Below are 13,232 nucleotides of genomic sequence, written 5' to 3' on the forward strand. Positions count from 1 at the left end.
TCCCACACACCGCATTAAAGATGGAAGATCCCACGTGCTGCAGTTAAGACCCAGTGCAGACAAATTAAATTAATTAATTAAATAATAGTCTTTAGAAATAGTTATTAATTTTAATCATTTGTTAGAGACTAAGTTTGCAATCCGGCCTGACAGAAAGATAATTTAATAACATTCATACGGACTATTTCATTTATTTTCTTATTTCATTAGTGAAAATCTCTAAAATTATTCCTCATTAACAATGATAAGACAACCTTGTCCTGTTACTGATATTGCATGGACGACTCACTCTCTCAGGCACTGCTCAGAATCAAAAGGAGCCTGTGTCCTATAGCCGCATACCCAGGAGGTTACCAAGGTCCTGATACAGTGTTCCGAAAGTGAAAGTGAAAGTCGCTCAGTGGTGTCCACCTCTTTGCAACCCCATGGACTATTCAGTCCATAGAATTCTCCAGGCCAGAATACTGGAGTGGGTAGCCTTTCCCGTCTCCAGGGGATGTTCCCAAGCCAGGGATCGAACCCAGGTCTCCTGCATTGCAGGCAGATTCTTTACCAGCTGAGCCACGAGGGAAGCCCAAGAATTCTGGCGTGGGTAGCCTATCCCTACCCAGGAGGTTACCAAGGTCCTGATACAATAGGGAATACAATACAAATCTGACTCTATATTGTATCTGTTTCTTTTGCTTTAACCTTTGTATTCTACTACTCTTGATTCAAGTTAAGAACGTTGCCTATAACCTGAAATACACAGGATAGCCCATTCTCTGAACTTCAAAAGGATAACACTTTTCCATGCACATAGAGATAAAAAGTTACAGAACAGAGAATAATATTTGTCTTGGAGGTTTATAAAACACTGTGACCAGACATATGTGGAGAGCAGCAGAAGCAATATTTTCCAGCACCAAGAAGTGTGCAGCAACCAACCATACTCCCTCTCCTTTTAAGCATAAACGAAGACTGAATTCTTAACTCAGGGAAGACTATTCTTTGGGACCCTAGTCTGCCATCTTCTCAGTCTGCTAGCTTTCCAAATAAATTCACCATTCCTTGCCCCAACATCTCTCCATTTATTGGCCTGTTGTACACTGAGAAGTACCAGCTTGGACTTGGTACCACTAACCATCACAACCCTTCACTCCAGGAGCCTACAATAGCCTTTAGCTGTGGCCCCTGGGGAGGCCTGGCAATCCCAGTCCTCTCTTCACACCCTTCGCTTCTATGTCCCTAGCTCGGACCCCCATCACCTCGCTCCTGAGCTATTACAATGGCCTCCCAACTGGCTTCTCTCCTCCTCCCATCCCCTCCTGTGTGCTCATGCCATCCGTACAGCACAGGGAAGACGGTGTGAGCTTTCAAAAGTACCAATCGGGGGCTTCCTTGGTAGGCCACTGGCTAAGGCTCTGTGCTCCCAAGGCAGGGGGCCTAGGTTTGATCCCTGGTCAGGGAACTAGATCCCACGTGGTACAACTGAAAAGATCCTGCACACCACAAGAAAGATCCCAGATGCTGAAACCAAGGTCCAGCTCAGCCAAATAAATACATTTTCTTTTTAAAAATGCAACTCTGACCACGCCCCTCTTCCTTATCCCACTCTTCTGGGGATAAAGCTGGTACAAACCCATGAGGTGTCCTCCCATCCCCACTCTCCAGCTTCATCTCCTCCACTTCCCCATTCTCTCAGAACCCACTGTCTTTCATTTCCCCAAAAGCACCCTGTCCCTTCCTGTCTCACCATCTTGCACCTGCTTTTATTACTGCCTCACACACACCCTCCCTAACTCACACGTATCACCAGTCAACGACTCCCCAGGTGTACACTATATAATTATTCATTCACTTTTCATCTCTAGGCTATAAATTCCACCAGGATACAGACTGTGCATTTCTGCCACTCTGAACTCCAGCACCCAATACAGAGCCTGGCTTCCTAGGAGATGTCCAATAACTATTTAAAATGAGTAAACTAGTGGGGATCAGTCTAACCCGCCAACTCCTCTTTGTCCCCCGAAGAGGTAGACAGACATAAAAACGTCTTTTATTCTTATTTTTGAAATTCAGTTTGGCCGGGCACATCATGGTACTGTAGGCTGGTTTCTTCGTAGTCTCAAGGCTGGGTGTCACAACTGTTGTTTCCCCTGCCAGACCTTGGTCATGTCATGAAGTTTCTTTACCAGCTAGAAATGGATTATCTGTTGAGATTTCATCCCTGCCTGATTCACTACAACAAGGCTCTGAGTGGGGCCAAGTGAAGGAGGTATAATTCTTAATCACCTCCAGCACCTGGCTGCTTCTTCCACCGAAACCCAGCCAACTGCTACCCAACTCAGACTTCTTCCCTGCCTCTGCCCAGAGTTTTGTTCTTTATAATAGCCCATCTCATGGGTAAACACCAGAATCAGTTGGAATACGCGACAGTCCCAACAATCCCCCTTTTAAAGATATGCTCTAGAAAAGAACTCCAGCTAGTGCCCCTCCTTGGAGGCTGAAGTCTTAAGGCAGACATAGGATCCCTTGGACACTTATAATTTCAGCCTTCCTGCTGGTCTGCCCAAAGTGCGCATGAGGGCATGGCAGAGCCTGCAGCCAGTGTTTCGGAACGATTAACTATGAACGCAACGGGCACCCCTTCTCATGTGGTCAGCCAAATCACAAGTGTATTCCCTTCACTCATTATATTGTAGCTGAGACAATTAAGTATTGTGACTGTAGCACAATTAAAACTTATGTAATTAAGGCAGGTGAGGATGAGAAGAAAAGGACTCTGCTTCCGAAAGCTCAGCCTTGAAGTTGAACAAAACAGCAATACACATTTTCACCACTAGATGGAAGGCTTCCTGGTTTATTCCCCCAGCTAGTCCAATCTGAAGTACAGAAATGATCCCCGAGCGGCCCTCCCACAAACCAGTCCTGCGAAATATCCCCATGCAGACTCATAGAAGGTTAAGGGTAGACAAAAATTTGGTGAGATATTTTTGGCCAAACCTTTACAGAAGAAGAAAGAGCCCAAGAGATCGGTAGACCTCAGGTTTACAAATTCTCCCAGGCCAACTTACTTTTGTATTATCCCACCCTGCCTCTTGACAGAAGTCATCCAAAAATCGACTTAAAAAGAGATAACAATATGGGTGTCCTCAGTTTCTGAAAAATGTGTAGAGCCATGTAATGATGTGTGCACTTTTTTGTGGGTATGTAATACTGACAGATAGCATTTAAATACCAGAGACATTACTTTGCCAACAAAGGTCCGTCTAGTCAAGGCTATGGTTTTTCCAGTGGTCATGTGTGGATGTGAGAGTTGGACTGTGAAGAAAGCTGAGCCCTGAAGAATTGATGCTTTTGAACTGTTGTGTTGGAGAAGACTCTTGAGAGTCCCTTGGACTGCAAGGAGATCCAACCAGTCCATCCTAAAGGAGATCAGTTCTGGGTGTTCTTTGGAAGGACTGATGCTAAAGCTGAAACTCCAGTACTTTGGCCTCCTCATATGAAGAGTTGACTCATTGGAAAAGACCCTGATGCTGGGAGGGATTGGGGGCAGGAGGAGAAGGGGACAACAGAGGATGAGATGGCTGGATGGCATCACCAACTCGATGGACATGAGTTTGGGTAAACTCTGGGAGTTTGTGATGCACAGGGAGGCCTGGCCTGCTGCAATTCATGGGTTCACAAAGAGTCGGACGTGACTGAGCGACTGAACTGAATACTGACAGAGAGAGAGGGAGAGCTAAGAATTACTCTTCCACAGATGGAGCGGGATGTTTACCTAGATTGGTCTTGTTTATTTGTGAACTTGGCGAGCCCTTGGCTGCTGAGCACTTGGAGTCTGGGATCCTTTACACTCTCTGCTCCCAGAAGCCCTCTGCAGCAACGGACAAAAGGACAGCTGAGGCCTCCAAGTCAATTGGAGCAAACTAAAGTGACTGCAACCAGCTGGGTGACTTTAGCCATGGGGATTGCTCCTCAGAACCTCTATTTCAAAAAATGCAATATTGAACTACAGTATCAGCTAATCTCTGAGTGCAAATATATCAAAAAATATCCAGCAGAGTGCTGCAATTATGGTAGTACAATGTTTTTCAAAGTATGGTCCAGGGACTCCTAAGGAGTCCCCTTCCCTTTTCCAATCCCATATCCGTGGGAAGGCAGTTTTCTTTGCATACTTCCATCAAAACAATATATCACAAGAGATTCAATGCATGAGCAGATATGAGAATGGATAAACTAAATATTAAAGAGATTTGAAAAAACAATGGCATTTTCATAAATTTCTTTACTTGAAAAAGTATTAGTTATAGTTCATAAAAATACGTAATTTATGTTAACATGCAATGGAGTTTTATTGTTTTTTAAATATATTGATAAGTATTTAGATTTTTCTGTTATACTTGATAATATGGGAAATATCAAATATATAAACAAAAGTTTTGGGGGGTTCTCAATTGCTTTTAAGAACATAAAAAGGTCCTGAGACCAAAAGTTTTGAGAACCACTATTATAGGAGCTTAATTAATCCTTTTATCAGCTCTGTTATTTATCTTTCATTCTTCAAAAGAAGAAAGTTATATATATATAACAATGTTAATTGCGGTATTATCAACATTAGGGAAAAAAAGACAAGCTGAAAGTCTAATATCAGGAGAAAGGTTTAATAATGATAAAATATGCTGCATTAACCCAATGGAATTATATCATATAGTATTACATAATAATACAATTATTGTATGACATAATGTTAAGAGTGTAAAGACACAAATTGGTTCTGCCATTAACTGTAAAAATGTGAGATTGAAATCTAATACATAAAATGAAAACACTAAACACCTATTATGTTTGGATACTGAGACTATGGGCACTATTTTTCTTTAATTAAACTACCAGATATTAGCAGTAAGTGTGCATTTTAAGGGAGAAGGCAATGGCACCCCACTCCAGTATTCTTGCCTGGAAAATCCCATGGATGGAGGAGCCTGATAGGCTGCAGTCCATGGAGTCGCTAAGAGTTGGACACGACTGAGCGACTTCACTTTCACTTTTTCACTTTCATGCACTGGAGAAGGAAATGGCAACCCACTCCAGTGTTCTTGCCTGGAGAATCCCAGGGGCAGGAGAGCCTGGTGGACTGACGTCTATGGGGTCACACAGAGTCGGACATGACTGAAGTGACTTAGCAGGAGCAGCAGCGCATTTTAAGACCTGGCTTTCCCAAGCCTCTCTCACACTAGGGCCAAAGAAGCCATTGCCTTTTTCTATTTAACAAGCCAACTGCAGTCCATGGGATTGCTAGGAGTCGGACACGATTGAGGGACTTCACTTTCACTTTTCGCTTTCATGCACTGGAGAAGGAAATGGCAACCCACTCCAGTGTTCTTGCCTGGAGAATCCCAGGGACGGAGAGCCTGGTGGGCTGCCGTCTATGGGGTCGCACAGAGTCGGATACGACTGAAGCGACTTAGCAGCAGCAGCAGCAGGGCTGGATCCTATTAGGGCTTGCTAATGAGGCAAAAATCCATCTTTTTTTAAATAGGGGGTTGAAACTTATCTTTAAAAGGATCAGAAACATGCTTAGACCTTAAATTTTTCTGAATGGGCAACACATTCATATCTTTCTAGAATTTAAAAGAAATTAAAAATGTGCCCCAAATATTTTCCTTTTATTCCTGTCCCCAACCTCTCAGTTTCTACCTGCCTCCATCTCCTGCCCTACAAACACATAACCACTATTATCGCTTTTCTGTGCATCCCTGTGTGAGACCTGCTCAGAGCCCCAGAGTTGATACAAGATTATTTTATACTGAAGATATTTGAGATTCAACAGATGCAGAAAGAAGTCTTCTTGGAGCTTCCTTTATCTGACTAAAAGAAGAAATTTCTGAGAAATGAGGATCATCATAAATTTCCTCTTTGGGACAGGAGAGAGACCAAGAATAAACCTTCAAAAAGTCCCCTCTTGGGAGAGTTTCACAGTGATGAAGAAAATGGAAGGACCTACATGAACAAACACCATCACAAATGTTCTAATGGCCAGTTTGTTTTCCTAAAACCCATTTGTCTTTCCTAAAGAAACCTGCTTGTTCTTCCTGTATGTCTTTTTCCTCCTCTTCCATTTCCCCTACTAAGTGAGATGTGTAAGTAGATAAGGCCCAGATTCTAAGGACTACTCTTGTTATTGAGGGCTCTTGCATGGATGAATAAATAAGCTCTGCTTTTTCTCTTAAAAAAAATAAAATAAAATAATAACAAGCCAAAAGCTTCCTGATTTTGAAAAGCCAACTTCCTCCAGCAGACCCCAATAAAAGTCTCTGTCTCACAGGCCTCTGGGAACAATCTCTGACAAATGGCAACCCTGTACAAACACACAAACCCCCGGCAGTAGCAACATATAAGAGAACAAGTACTGAATGGGAAAGAGTCCGGCAGTCAGTGGGTCATCGAGCAACCCCCGATCTTTGTAAAGGAAACAAAACTGCCCCTGCCCCGCACCTACAGAGTCTCCAGAACACCTCCTCTCCTGTACCACTCCACCTCACAGTGTGAATTTGTTTTGTTTCATAGGCATATTTATAAACTCCCTTTTAAGGCAACTGCTTCTGAGATGTTGAAGCGAAAAACACGGCCAGAAGGAGGATGCATGCTTCAGGGAACCCTTACCTCCAGTCCATTAAACTGGGTGATGTTCATGTCTTTCCCGAGACCAGCTAGGGTGATTCCCCTTCTTAACTCCAAATGTGCTTATGTTCTATTTTAGACTCCCAGGATGGGCAGCACCGGATAATTAAGGAGGTGATCTTATTCAGGCTCTTACAAGAGGGAGGTCATTCATTAAGGCAGAAGGACATCGCAGAGAAAAGGCAGGGGGGCCTGGGGTTTTATAAAGGCGAGAGAGTGGGGAGGACAGTGGACAACAGGTCTCATCTGAAGGGTGGGATGGATCTCATCTGGAGCGGGGTGGGTCCTATCTGAAGGGTGGGATGGGAATAAACTGAATCTGTGAAGGCAGGGTTATCCTTGGCAATTTCTCTACTGTCTTAGCTCTCAAGCTTTCTGAAAGCACAGGGCTCAGATAAACTGCAACGTGATCAACAGATAACCAAAGATCTGGACTCCCTTGCAGCAGAGAGGGGAAGAAATAAGTGGTGAGAGTGAGGCCCCAGATGCCTCCAGGGGAGGCGGTGAGACAGAGAAGGAAGAAGGGAAAAGGGGAGAACCCAGACATTCTCCGGGTGGCTGGGATTTTGGTCCTCAAATTCAGATCACGTCTCCTCTGCCCTCCTCCTCCTCTCTCCCTCTTTCTTTTTTGGTTGGTGGATGAGAGAGAAGAATGTCAAAAGAAAACCAGGTCATTTCTTTTTTATTCTCCCAGACACACACACATGGAGAAAACTGGTCAGGAGCAAAAGATTCCAGCTAAATGCTTAGGGCTCCTTAAAGATATCTTTTGGAGAGAGAGAGAAAAAAAAAAAAAAAAAGAGTTCACATGGTTGAATAGCTACAGTCACGATGAAAAGTTATAATTTTCCTTGGCATTACTGTTATTCTTACCAGTAGACCTTTTCCTAACAACTGTGATAAAGGCAAGTCCTCCCCAGCTTCTTTGTCCTAAAGCACTTCGTGTCAACCAGTGTAGCCAGCTGTGTGAATTTTTCCATTCACAGGGTTTGAGGATGGAAGAGAGCTGTTTCCCTCATTAGTGGCTCTTTCCACCCCTGCAGGGACTGTTTGTGGAGGCTCTGTGCTGCTGGCTGTAGATAAAACAACCCAGGGAGGGGGGCTGCTTTGGAAACTGGGGGATGGATGGGATTTTTCCATCTGGAATCACAAGGCTCTCGGTGGCAGGGCCAGATGGAACCATGGTCTGTCTGTGGAGACAAAGCTCCTCTATAAACTGGTCATGCAAACAAGAATATGAGGGTTTTTGACAACACGATGGCCAAGAGAGAGGAAACTGAGATTGGTTAGGAAATGCCAAGAGCAGATGACTCCAACTTTGGCGAATTAAGGCCTGGATGTAATTCAGCAAGGAGCTTCCTTGGGCTGATGAAAGCAAGGATTGTAAAGCTCTGAATTCAAAGTGGGAACGTTAGAAAAACAACTCAGAATCAGCCAGTCTCCATCCTCTGAACTTAAGTCATCTTTCAGCTGGGAGCGAACATGCTTCCTTAACGCACCAGAACAATGTTAGGACTTAGATTACTGTAAAGAATTTTACAAATGCTGAGTGTCCCTGTCAACACTGTTAATGAACATCCTCTAAGCAGCATTTAAGCCAAATTCCAAGGTCTAATTAGGGATTCGAAACAATGATATTTAACACAGATTGCAAGTTTGCTTGAAGCTCCCAGCATCCAAGGGCACAGGAGATGAAAACCATCTGTCACAGCCTGTTCCCTAAGTCCTTCCTTCCAGGAGAGTTCTTTGTGTCACCTACTAATGCCAAAAGGAACACTTCTTGATCCTCAAACCCCATCTTCCAACCGAAGGTCTGTTAACAAGTTCTGTGCCCTAGAGCAGATCACTTCCGCTCTCCAAACCTTAACTTTCTCTTCGATAAAAGTGCAGTCATTGAACAAGGGTCCATGTTTTCAAACTCTTTTTTTTAGAGCAGTGGAACCTTTTGTTCTTCCCCAGGGGAAACCTTATGATGGAGCCCAATTTGTAAATATTGTGTGGCACTTGGAGGAACTATAGTCAACACGTCACAGATCAGAGCGATGGAAAGAAATAGCTCAGGTTTTTGTGCCTTGAGTCCCCAAGCAGACTATCCATTCCAGTGTATTCAACCACTTCTTGCAAGTATTAAGTGCTTTATAAATATTGTGTAGGAAAAAAAAAAAAAAAACGTGCTTCAGTGGAAAACTATGTATTGTTTAGAGCACACTCTTCTAGGTGACCTGACTGTGATGCTATGGGGACTCTTTCATGGCCTCTGAGCTATTTTACAACTCTGTAAATTGGAGATAAGTGATAGCAATGCAAATAACTCTTGTTTATGGACATACAAATAAAATCTGCCCTATGGAAGTTCAATTGACTTCCCTCTCAATTCCCCAGAAGAAAAAAGCCAATTTCCATCTATTTGTAAACATATTTCAACATTCCTTTACTCCATACATGTTTGCGTTTGACTTCTCATTTGAACAAGTTGTGACATTTCACCAGCTCTCATTAATAATGAGCTAAAGACATATATTCATATATTCATTTATATTATTATTAGTAACATATATTCATTTATATTTGGTATTGGTTTTTAGCTTGGTTTGAAAATTACCATAGTGACAGCTCTGAGAAATCGCTCCAAATAAAACTTAACCCGCAACTCTCACGTTGTGCATCTTTTTAGTCGGCACAAATATTAAATCACAGTTCTTAGCAATCCTGATCAAACATGGGCCCTCTACATTGAAAGAGTCACCTAAAGCCAGTCTTCAAAGTCTCAGTAAATCCCCCAGCTTGGTCCTCCTGTTCTGGGTGTGGTTCTCCACATGACTGTAAGCAACAAACTTACAATGTTGCCCTCTCAACAGCTTGTTTTGATGATTTCCAGGAGATGGCATTTGAGAGAAGGGAAAAATATTTGGAGGCAATTGTGTGCATGAGCCTGAATTACTCAGGAAACTTTCTGCCCTGGTCAAGGTCAGGGGAATGATGGCATTTTTTTTTCCTGTGTGGACACCAAATCTAGAGTTTAGGGGGCTGGAAGGAATCCAGGAGATGATCTAATCGCATCCTTCCTTTATGGATGAGGTCACTGGGACACACAGGAACAGGTCAGCCAGGGGCTGGGATGTGCATTCCAAGCTGCAGCTCTAGGCCAGGCGCCCAGCTTCCATTCGTTCTCTCACTCATTCGTTTTTCAACAACCACCTCCTGCAGGCCGGGATCTGTCGTGTGTGACGAGTGCTCAGAAGCGGGGTCACATTTTTGAGATATTTATTCCCTCCTCTTTTAGGCAAATCCTGAATTCTTTGTTCTTTTCTTTTCAAGAAAGGAGTGACAGGGGAAGAAGCTACGACCTGCCTGTGAGCACTTCCACTTCCAACCCCCGAAGTCTAAACACTTGGGAATAACAGAGAAGACTGTAGGCAATGACTGAAAAGTCCAGGAAAGGCTCTGCCTGGGTTGGTGTCGGAGGAGAAAGCAAGGGGGTGTCTGCGCCCTGGTCTGGGGCACAGCCCCCCGGGATGCCCACAGCAGAGCCCCGGGAGGGAGTGCCTGTGTAGACAGGGCCCCGGGGGGCTCCGAGTTTCTGGGAGGCAAAGCAGCAGAGAATCCCCCTCCTCCCCAGGGCCATGTGGATGAGACTGACAGGCAGCTCCGGAGTGACCTGGGGGGCCAATAACGAGGACCAGATGCCCCACACTATTAGGGTCTTGCCTCCATTAAGACTCTGAGATTTTAAAAAAAATGGGGGTAGGGAAGTTGGTGCTGCAGAAGGACAGACACTCAGAGCCAAGGAGTTCCAGGATTTCACCCCAAATCGAGGACACGAGGACCGTGTCTCTTTGCTCTCGGCCTCAACTAATCAAACTCCTGATCAGCACTAGGGGTAGTGGCCACTACAGAAATAGAGGCCACCCACCCTCCAATACACTCTGGTCATAGGAAAAAGAAAAAGATGCTTCCCGCCTGGAGGTGGTTAAGGAACTCCTCGACAAAGAGCAATCCTGGAGAAATGATGCTGGGGTGGTGGACGCCGTTGATCCTTTTATCATGTCAGTGTCTGCTGGGTGTCACCACATCCCGCTAGAGCAGCATCACTGACTCAACGGACATGAATCTGAGCAAACTCCAGGAGAGAGCGAAGGACAGAGGAGCCTGTCATGCTGCAGTCCATGCGGTCGCGAAGAGTCGGACAAGACTTAGCGATTAAACAACAACAACCACATCCAGGAACTTGAAGCAGAGGGGATGGGGGGAGGTCTGCCCCCACCCCCACCCCCCACCCCCCAGGGCAGGGAAGCACACACCAGCCTCAGTTCCGCCTTCCCAGGCAGGAGCGGATGCGACCCCTGTGTGACCCCACAGGTGCACGCTCCCCTCTTCCTTGCCAGCCTCCCAGTCAGATCCCAGATTCCAGTCCTTCCCAAAGCCCAAGAGGACCAAACTTTCAAAAGGAGGAAGGAAGGGGAGGGGAAGAAAGGATCAAAAGAGAACGGAGGGTTTGGGAGAGGAGGGACGCAGGGACTGGAGAGGAAGGAGAAATCAGACAGGAAGAAATGAAACAAGGGGCTAATTGTGAAATTGTGGCATCTGAGGCCTTGCCGTCCTTTGAGGGGATCACAGGGCTCTCCGGAGGGCTGTTTCTGGGGTCTCTCATGCATGTAGTCACTCAAATTTAGATTCACAAAGACCTCCAAATGAAATACTGAGAAGCACAGACCTGCATTTTAAGGAGATGATGCTCAACCTTCAACCTGAAGCTTGCCTTCATTCTGATCACCCCAGATGCAGTGCGCCAAGAGTCAATATTGTTCACCAATTCAATGATCATCCCAGCCAGTTCTACTACGGTGTTTCCTTTGTATTTAATGGACTAATCTGTTGAAGGCAAACATTTAAAATAAATCAAATTTTATAATGTTGTTAGGGTTCTGCTCTTTGTATTTTAATTCACAGGGAGCCTTTAAAACTGGAAGCGATCCAAGTCTTTCTCAATCCCTGAGAATCCGTGGTGCCACCTTCCACAGCCCCAGGCCATTATGGGGCCTGAGTTTCTCTTGGAGGACCCCCACAAGAACAAGTAAAAAGCCCCATCAAATGCTCAGGTGGGAAGAAGTCAGGGTAGCATAACTGTTATAGAAAAAAATAATTCTGACACTTATTGAAATGAGAAGGAAGGTTTTATTTAGGACCATCATAGTAGGTGTCAAGACTATTGCAGTAGGGTAGAGAGATCAGGCCCAACTCCCAACACAAGAACAAGTGAGGATTTATAGCCAAGGAGCCAGGAGAGGGACGGGATATCAGTGGATGGGGAATCATTAAGATGAGACATCATGAGTGGGGCATTCTTGCTAAATCAACAGGATTCTTGCTCAAGACAGCCAGAGTGATCAGCTATCAAGGGTGGGGGAATCTCCCTAAACCTACTTAGCAGGATTCTTGCTACTGCAACTGGGCTGATGCAAGCCCAGCAAGGACAGGCTGAGGTTAGGGCATAGTCATGAAGTGGGCTCAGAGGAGCCTGACTCAAGAGTCTTTGTCAGTCCCAGGCAGTCCCAAGAACACTGTCCCAGAGGGTGCCACAGCTACTGTGACACCACACGAATTAGTTCTTCACAGGAGACTAAGAGGAAGGGAGAAAGGAGATGATCTAGATACCAGCTCAGGGCAGATGTGAGCCCTGGCACTGGGCTCTGTTTGTTGGTGACCCACCCAACAGCCTTTTCCTGACTTCCTCCTCTCACAGGAGGAGCTGGAAACACCAAAGACTCACCTCTCCAGTCTCCTTGGCAGCTGGAAGAAACCTTGTAACCAGTTCTGGGCCAAAAGGGAGAAGGGGAATTCTCCATGAGCGGCTTTTGGGAAATATTTTCCTCTCTGGATGAGAGTGTGGGAAGATAGCACGCCTGGTGACGAGGCAGGCGTCCTCCATGGTCAGATGCAAGCCCAAGGACATAGCGTCCTTGGGGTGTGCTGAAATGGAGGGGGAAAGAAGCCCAGGTCCCTGGTGACACTACCCACCTGCTACAGCAACCCCTAGCTGTCTACACCCAGACTTCTTAATTATGTGAGCTAACTAAGCAGCTTTTTGATGTAAACTACTCTTATGCTGGTTTCCATAACTTGCAGCCAAAACCACGGCCAGTCCCCAGGGCTGTGCTAGGATTTGTAAAGGACACCTAGGCATACAAGCCTTCTATTCTAGAAGTTATGGTCAAGGTGGGGAAACTAGACATATGTCCATGTGTTCAATGTCTTTTAACAATTTAGGATATAATCAGGGTTTAAACTGTAGTCACAATAATTCCACTCCCAGCGATCTTTCCCCTAAAAGTATATGCAAAGATATCCACTAAACTTTAACATATAATAAAGAAAATATGGCCATACCCTAAATGTTCAACAATAGGGGTTGAAATTACAGCCCATACATAATATCATTAAAGATGATGACATTGATCTATATTTAATGACATGAAATCTCTAGATAATAATTGGGTGAAAAAAAACAAGTTATTAACTGTGCACTAGTAAATCCATTCTTGTGCAGAAAAATATCTCTGAGTCCA

At 44.8% G+C, this 13,232-nt stretch overlaps 1 long non-coding RNA gene across 2 annotated transcripts in view; it reads right to left on the bottom strand.

Moving 5' to 3' along the window:
• Positions 1-4,597: 4,597 nt before the first annotated feature.
• The window catches only part of LOC104973252 (uncharacterized), a 35,254-nt gene continuing 26,619 nt past the window's right edge, over positions 4,598-13,232 (bottom strand). For both annotated transcript variants that reach the window (XR_809516.4, XR_009496252.1), the window contains one exon: positions 4,598-11,538. This is a non-coding gene — a long non-coding RNA (uncharacterized lncRNA). The remainder of the gene's footprint in view (positions 11,539-13,232) is intronic.

Source organism: Bos taurus, chromosome 10 (genome assembly GCF_002263795.3).
Source record: "Bos taurus isolate L1 Dominette 01449 registration number 42190680 breed Hereford chromosome 10, ARS-UCD2.0, whole genome shotgun sequence".
NCBI lineage: Eukaryota > Metazoa > Chordata > Mammalia > Artiodactyla > Bovidae > Bos > Bos taurus.